Source organism: Podarcis raffonei, chromosome 12, assembly GCF_027172205.1.
Source record: "Podarcis raffonei isolate rPodRaf1 chromosome 12, rPodRaf1.pri, whole genome shotgun sequence".
NCBI classification, from domain to species: domain Eukaryota; kingdom Metazoa; phylum Chordata; class Lepidosauria; order Squamata; family Lacertidae; genus Podarcis; species Podarcis raffonei.
Window position 1 is genome coordinate 3,629,881 of NC_070613.1, and position 7,645 is coordinate 3,637,525.

General features: G+C 45.1%; 1 protein-coding gene across 1 annotated transcript in view; it reads right to left on the bottom strand.

Moving 5' to 3' along the window:
• The window catches only part of TWSG1 (twisted gastrulation BMP signaling modulator 1), a 194,694-nt gene that overhangs the window by 176,135 nt on the left and 10,914 nt on the right, over positions 1-7,645 (bottom strand). The window lies entirely within an intron of this gene.

A 7,645-nucleotide genomic window follows, 5' to 3' on the forward strand; every position in this document is an offset into this window, starting at 1 on the left:
TCATCTATCATCTATCTATCTATCTATCTATCTATCTATCTATCTATCTATCATCTATCTATCTATCTATCTATCTATCTATCTATCTATCATCTATCTATCTATCTATCTATCTATCTATCTATCTATCTATATCTATCTTAGTGGGAGTTAAAAATATCTGTTTAGCTGCCCCGAGGAATGATGTTTTCATGGTGCTATGATGTTTAGTGACTGATGTCTGTTGTGCTTTTGGTTTTTGTAATGCTTTTACAGTGATACCTTGGTTCTCAAACTTGATCTGTTCTGGAAGTCCGTTCCAAAACCAAGGCATGTTTTCCCATAGAAGTAATGCAAAATGACTTAACCCGTTCCAGAAATACGCAAAAAATCTAAGCAAGTATTAGAAGTCACCCCAGAACTGGCCCCACTAAACATCTTCCAATATACTAATGCCCACTCACACCACAAATTGCTCATAATCCACCTACTCTCAGAAGCCAGAAACATCATAGCCAGACACTGGAGAGACCTGTCAGGAGTAAGCATGGCCCAATGGTACCAAAAGATGCTTAAAGGTAAAGGTAAAGGGACCCCTGACCATTAGGTCCAGTCGTGACCGACTCTGGCGTTGCAGCGCTCATCTTGCTTTCTTGGCCGAGGGAGCCGGCGTACAGCTTCCGGGTCATGTGGCCAGCAGGACTAAGCCGCTTCTAGCGAACCAGAGCAGAGCACGGAAACGCCATTTACCTTCCCGCTGGAGCGGTACCTATTTATCTACTTGCACTTTGACGTGCTTTCGAACTACTAGGTTGGCAGGAGCAGGGACCGAGCAACAGGAGCTCACCCCATCGCGGGGATTTGAACCGCCCACCTTCTGATCGGCAAGTCCTAGCCTCTGTGGTTTAACCCACAGCGCCACCCGGGCTTACTTTTGAGCAAACATGCATAGCCTGGTCCTCGCTTATTCACATGGCTATCAGAGACCAGTGTGAGTTACACAGACTTTCCTCTCTCGCTTTTTCCGGCTGAGCTCTGTGACACCAAACTGGGAGCAAAGGAAGTCCCTCAATTCTTACTCCTTGCCCTCCCCATACCGTCAGAGTGTCAGGGATGTGTAATTTATGGGATGGTAGGAAAGGGAAGTGTGTTCTGCTGACGTGACCACCATTCCCGAAGGATGCCATCCACTTTTCAGCAGACGTTCTCTCTTTTTAGCATCAGACTTGGGGTCTCCAGGCTTTCTTGAATCAGTCAAAATGATGGAGTCAGAGAGGTGGGAAGCCAGTGATGCAGTCAAAGCGAAGGTCGCCCTTGGAGCGATTTCTATGCCTCCTGCTTATTTGCTCCAGCCACCATCTCGTTTCATTAGGACAAGCAATACACTCTCCTAAAAGAATGCCATGGAATTCTACTCAATGTTGATCCAGAGCAGATTTCAACGTATAGTTAGCGGAGTAAAAATTTAAACACGTTGCAGGATTCCCAAAAAAATACACCAGAGGCAATGAATATTTCATCCAGCAGATATTTACAGCTACTGAAAGCAGATCAGCATCACGGTTGCAAATCCAATACATTCAGGATTGGCACAGTCCATAAGAAATCCAGTTGCAGCAGACTTAACTTAAACTTACAATTGTTGTTTAGTCGTTTAGTCGTGTCCGACTCTTCGTGACCCCCTGGACCAGAGCACGCCAAGCACTCCTGTCTTCCACTGCCTCCCGCAGTTTGGTCAAACTCATGCTGGTAGCTTCGAGAACACTATCCAACCATCTCATCCTCTGTCGTCCCCTTCTCCTTGTGCCCTTCATCATTCCCAACATCAGGGTCTTTTCCAGGAGTCTTCTCTTCTCATGAGGTGGCCAAAGTCTTGGAGCCTCAGCTTCAGGATCTGTCCTTCCAGTGAGCACTCAGAGCTGATTTCCTTCAGAATGGAGAGGTTTGATTTTCTTGCAGTCCATGGGACTCTCAAGAGTCTCCTCCAGCACCAGAATTTAAAAGCGTCAATTCTTCGGCGATCAGCCTTCTTTATGGTCCAGCTCTCACTTCCATACATCACTACTGGGAAAACCATAGCTGTAACTATACCGACCGTTGTTGGCAAGGTGATGTATCTGGGTTTTTTTACAATAACTTATAATAAGTCTAAACCTTAACACGAAGCATACTATGTACAGAACACCACACAGAAGGAAAAGAGATTGAAAGATAAAGTGAAACCTTCTGGCCTTTTATAGTCAGCATGACCTTGACTGAAAGAGATAACAGAACCAGTTTACGCCAGCTGTACTCAGCTTCTCTGAAGGAATAACCCAAACAACATGAACCTTCTGCTTGCTTCTTTTGCACAGAGCAGCTTCTGGAACCCTCTTGAATTAATTAGAATAAGAAAGATCTCTACACATCAGACCAATACTTTCTGTACTAAGAAATGCAAACTGACAATTTTGGTGTGCTTTCCCCCCACCAATATAATCATGGTTATGCTTTACCCCTGTGCATGCATTTCTGCGGGGATGCGGGTGGCGCTGTGGGTTAAACCACAGAGCCTAGGACTTGCCGATCAGAAGATCGGCAGTGCTAATCCCCGCGATGGGGTGAGCTCCCATTGCTCGGTCCCTGCTCCTGCCAACCTAGCAGTTCGAAAGCACATCAAAGTGCAAGTAGATAGATAGGTGGGCAGTAGATTACCTTCAGTGGGAAGGTAAATGGCGTTTCCATGCGCTGCTCTGGTTTGCCAGAAGCGGCTTAGTCATGCTGGCCACATGACCCGGAAGCTGTATGCCGGCTCCCTCGGCCAATAAAGCGAGATGAGCGCCACAACCCCAGAGTCGGTCACAGCTGGACCTAATGGTCAGGGGTCCCCTAACCTTTTTACCTTTATGCATTTCTGCACCACAAAATTCAGAACACTGCAAATTTCAGGTTCATGTTTTGTTCCAGAAAGTGCGAACTAGGGAGGTTTTCCTTTAAATGCAAACTGCACCAGTTCCCCCCGTTTCACCATCTCTAGTCACCACACCTACTGTAGCATTCTCCTCCTCGTTTGCCAGGGTTTTTTGGGCTTTCCTTTTATGCAGCACTAGTCAAAGGCAGTAACAAAAGAAGAACTTGTTCCGTCTTGACTCTTTCCCAGCAAAAACTGCCTTTCTGGAATTGCTGACAGAGCCCAGGCATTCAGCGCAAAGCTGAACATGATGGGAACCGGACAATTTCCATTCCTAGAGCTGTTTTCTGCCCTGACGCCCCACCCCAGAGAAAGGTCTCAGGCCCTGAGGGGAAAGCAAACAGGGAACTTAGGGTGGAGGAAAAGTCAAATATGCAACACATTAGCAACACGGCTTGCATTGTAAATACTTAGTTCTGAGCCATCAATATCCACGGCTCAAAAAATCGACCCTTTCTCTTTCACTCTGCATTTGTGAATGTGTCAGAGAAGCAGAAAGTTTGTAGAGCTGCTCCTTCTATTAAGCTGGCTGAACAGGGGTGAGGAACCTTTATATAGTCTGAGGCCCACATTCCCTTCTGAAAACCTTCAGGGGGCCACATAATAATCATAGTAATAATAATAGTAATAATAACAACAACAATAATAATCATAGTAATAATAATAATAATAATTTATTATTTATACCCCGCCTATGTGGCTGGGTCCCCCCAGCCACTCTGGGCAGCTTCCAACAAAACACTAAAATACAATAACCTATTAAACATTAAAAGCTTCCCAGAACAGGGCTGCCTTCAGATGTCTTCTAAAAGTCTGGTAGTTGTTTTTCTCTTTGACATCTGGCGGGAGGGCGTTCCACAGGGCGGGCGCCACCACCGAGAAGGCCCTCTGCCTGGTTCCTTGTAACTTGGCTTCTCGCAGTGAAGGAACCGCCAGAAGGCCCTCAGAGCTGGACTCAGTGTCTGGGCAGAACTTTTGTAAATCAACAAAATCTTTGATTAAAAAAAACCCAAATGTAAATTTTACCTCTTGTAGCATACTCTCCAAGTATCCCCATTTCCCAGGGACAGTCCCAGAATTACAGAAGCCATCCCAGTTTCTTATTTGATCCCATAATGTCCCGGTTTTCCTTTTTTTCCTCCACATCTCGGCGAACCATTTTGTAGCTGGAGTCAGTCCAGGCCCCGCCCTCCCAGGCCAGGTGGGAAAAGGAGGCAAGGCAGGGAGCAGGTCTTCCAGGACTCACAGCCAACCTTGTACCCTCTGAAATGTTTTGTGCTGCAGATTCCATCGGCCCCAGCTAACATGATGGTATGATGTTCAGGCATATGGGAGTTGTCCAAAATATCTGGAGGGCGGCAGGTTGTTGAAGGCCCGGACACTGAGGTCCAGCACCGAGGGCCTTCTGGTGGTTCCCTCCCTACGAGAAGCCAAGTTATAGGGAACCAGGCAGAGGGCCTTCTCGGTAGTGGCACCCGCCCTGTGGAACGCCCTCCCACCAGATGTCAAAAAAGAAAAGCAACTACCAGACTTTTAGAAGACATCTGAAGGCAGCCCTGTTTAGGGAAGCTTTTAATGTTTAACAGACCACTGTATTTTAATACTTTGTTGGGGAAACCCAGCCAGATGGGCGGGGTATAAATAAATTATTATTATTATTGTTGTTGTTGTTGTTGTTTAGTCGTTTAGTCGTGTCCTACTCTTCGTGACCCCATGGACCAGAGCACGCCAGGCACCTCTGTCCTCCACTACCTCCCGCAGTTTGGTCAAACTCATGCTGGTAACCTCGAAAACACTATCCAACCATCTCGTCCTCTGTCGCCCCCTTCTCCTTGTGCCCTCCATCTTTCCCAGCATCAGTGTCTTCTCCAGGGAGTCTTCTCTTCTCATGAGGTGGCCAAAGTACTGGAGCCTCAGCTTCACGATCTGTCCTTCCAGTGAGCACTCAGGGCTGATTTCCTTAAGAATGGATGCGTTTGATCTTCTTGCAGTCCATGGGACTCTCAAGAGTCTTCTCCAGCACCATAATTCAAAAGCATCAATTCTTCGGCGATCAGCCTTCTTTATGGTCCAGCTCTCACTTCCATACATCACTACTGGGAAAACCATGGCTTTAACTATACGGACCTTTGTTGTCAAGGTGATGTCTCTGCTTTTTAAGATGCTGTCTAGGTTTGTCATTGCTTTTCTCCCAAGAAGCAGGCGTCTTTTAATTTCGTGGCTGCTGTCACCATCTGCAGTGATCATGGAGCCCAAGAAAGTAAAATCTCGATTATTATTATTATTATTATGATGATGATGTACCAACATGGCTCCCTACATTTTCTTTTTAAATACAGTGGTACAGTCCTAGGATCTGTGGTTTAACCCACAGCGCCACCTGCATCCCGCTCTAAGGTGCTACTGGAAGGATTTTTTTAATTTTGTTTCTAAGATGCAGAAAGTGTAGGAATGTACAGATGGTGATAGTTACGTTATTACCACTGGCCACGTAGCATGTTAAACGTCCATGGTGCTGATTCAATCCAGAAGTCAATGCACTGCACTTCTTGAACGGTTCCAAAGTGAAAACAATTGCATTGCAGCAAAAGGTTCAGTACTGTTGCTTTGTGGGCATAACAGATCAAACTGCATGTGTTAATTGGCTTGCTGATTTATTTCAGGATGCATGTGTTGCCAGCTGCGGTTTTGCTAATGTCCGCTGTTAATAATGCAAAATTAACAAATTTAATATTGCAAAATTAACAATAATGCTGAGTTTCCTTCCGATCTCACTATTTACAGTTTTACACACACACACACCTGTGATATGGCCAAGCAAGTATATTGATTAGCAAAGGACTGCAGCGTCAAGAAGAGATTAGTAACACAGACAAAAACTCAAAGTTATCCCAGAATTTAAAGTAGAGGTCCGCCAAGGAAAATCCAGCACCTTTGGCCTTTTTGTTGTTGTTGTTGTTTAGTTGTTTAGTCGTGTCTGCCTCTTCGTGACCCCCTGGACCAGAGCACGCCAGGCCCTCCTGTCTTCCACTGCCTCCCACAGTTTGGTCAAACTCATGTTCGTAGCTTCGAGAACACTGTCCAACCATCTCGTCCTCTGTCATCCCCTTCTCCTTGTGCCCTCCATCTTTCCCAACATCAGGGTCTTTTCCAGGGAGTCTTCTCTTCTCATGAGGAGGCCAAAGTATTGGAGCCTCAGCTTCAGGATCTGTCCTTCCAGTGAGCACTCAGGGCTGATTTCCTTCAGAATGGAGAGGTTTGATCTTCTTGCAGTCCATGGGACTCTCAAGAGTCTCCTCCAGCACCAGAATTCAAAAGCATCCATTCTTTGGCGATCAGCCTTCTTCATGGTCCAGCTCTCACTTCCATACATCTCTTCCATACAGTGTCACCATCTGCAGTGACCTTTGGCCTTTAGCCACACATTTATTCAAGGCTGCAGTCAGTGAGGTGTCAAAGACTCTTGGCTACTGAAAATATGGAGAGTGGATTTCCTCAGTGGCCCCAGCGTAGGGGAGGTGGAAAATGGCATCTTGCAAACATCCTGTAGTCCTTAGACAGATCTGATACCATCTTCCTCCCAGGATGAGAAGCTGAATAATAAGGACAATCAAAGCTTTTGCTTGGAAGAAAACAGGAAGATGGGTGTAGCAATTTCAATCCTTTTTGTACCTGTTTTGCCCCTTGGAATGAAAATATGACCTTTCTTTCTTTCTTTCTCCTTGCATCCATTTTGCAGACAGTCAGGGGTTGTGATTCACAGAACTGATGCATTCTTTGCAAAACCTGCCACTCTGAATACTGTGTGCATGCCCTCCAACATTTCTTCATTGAAAACAGGGACATTAATAATAATAATAATAATAATAATAATAATAATAATAATAGGTATTTTATTGTTTATGCCCCAGCCATTCCGGGTGGCTTCCAACACATATAAAAAACATAATAAAACATTAAACATTTTAAAAAACTTCTCCATACAGGGCTGCCTTCAGATGTCTTCTAAAGGTTGTGTAGTTACTTATCTCATTGGCTCGGGGGTCGCTTAGCTCCACGCCCTCCAACATTTCTCCAATGAAAATAGAGGTGTCCTCAGGAAAACTGGGACATTCTGGGATCAAAACAGAAACTGGGACGGTTTATGTAAAGTCTCTGGAAAATAGGGACATTTTGAGTGTCTGCTGTATGTGCCTGGAAAGGTTTTAGGGCAGGGCTCAGCAAACTTTTTCAGCAGGGGGCCGGTCTACTGTCCCTCAGACCTTTTGGGGGGCAGGACTATATTTGGAAAAAAAATAATGAACGAATTCCTATGCCCCACAAATAACCCAGAGATGCATTTTAAATAAAAGGACACATTCTACTCATGTAAAAACACACTGATTCCCGGACCGTCCGCGGGCCAGATTTGGAAGGCGATTGGGCTGGATCCGGCCCCCGGGCCTTAGTTTGCCTACCCATGTTTTAGGGTGTACCTCCTGCCTCGTTTCCAATCAGTTTTTTAAAATTGCTGCCACAAAAAGATCAAGAGCATCACATTTAACAGTGAAAAAATCCTTAGATCAAAGAGATTGTTCTAGCAACCAAGCCATGTACTAGGTTTTTAGTTTTAAAAGAAAATGACACCCCGTTTAAAAAAACTGCAATTCTGTAGATTTTAGTAGCACACAATGAGAAATTTGCAATTCCTACAACCATGAAGGTTTCCTTTAAAAA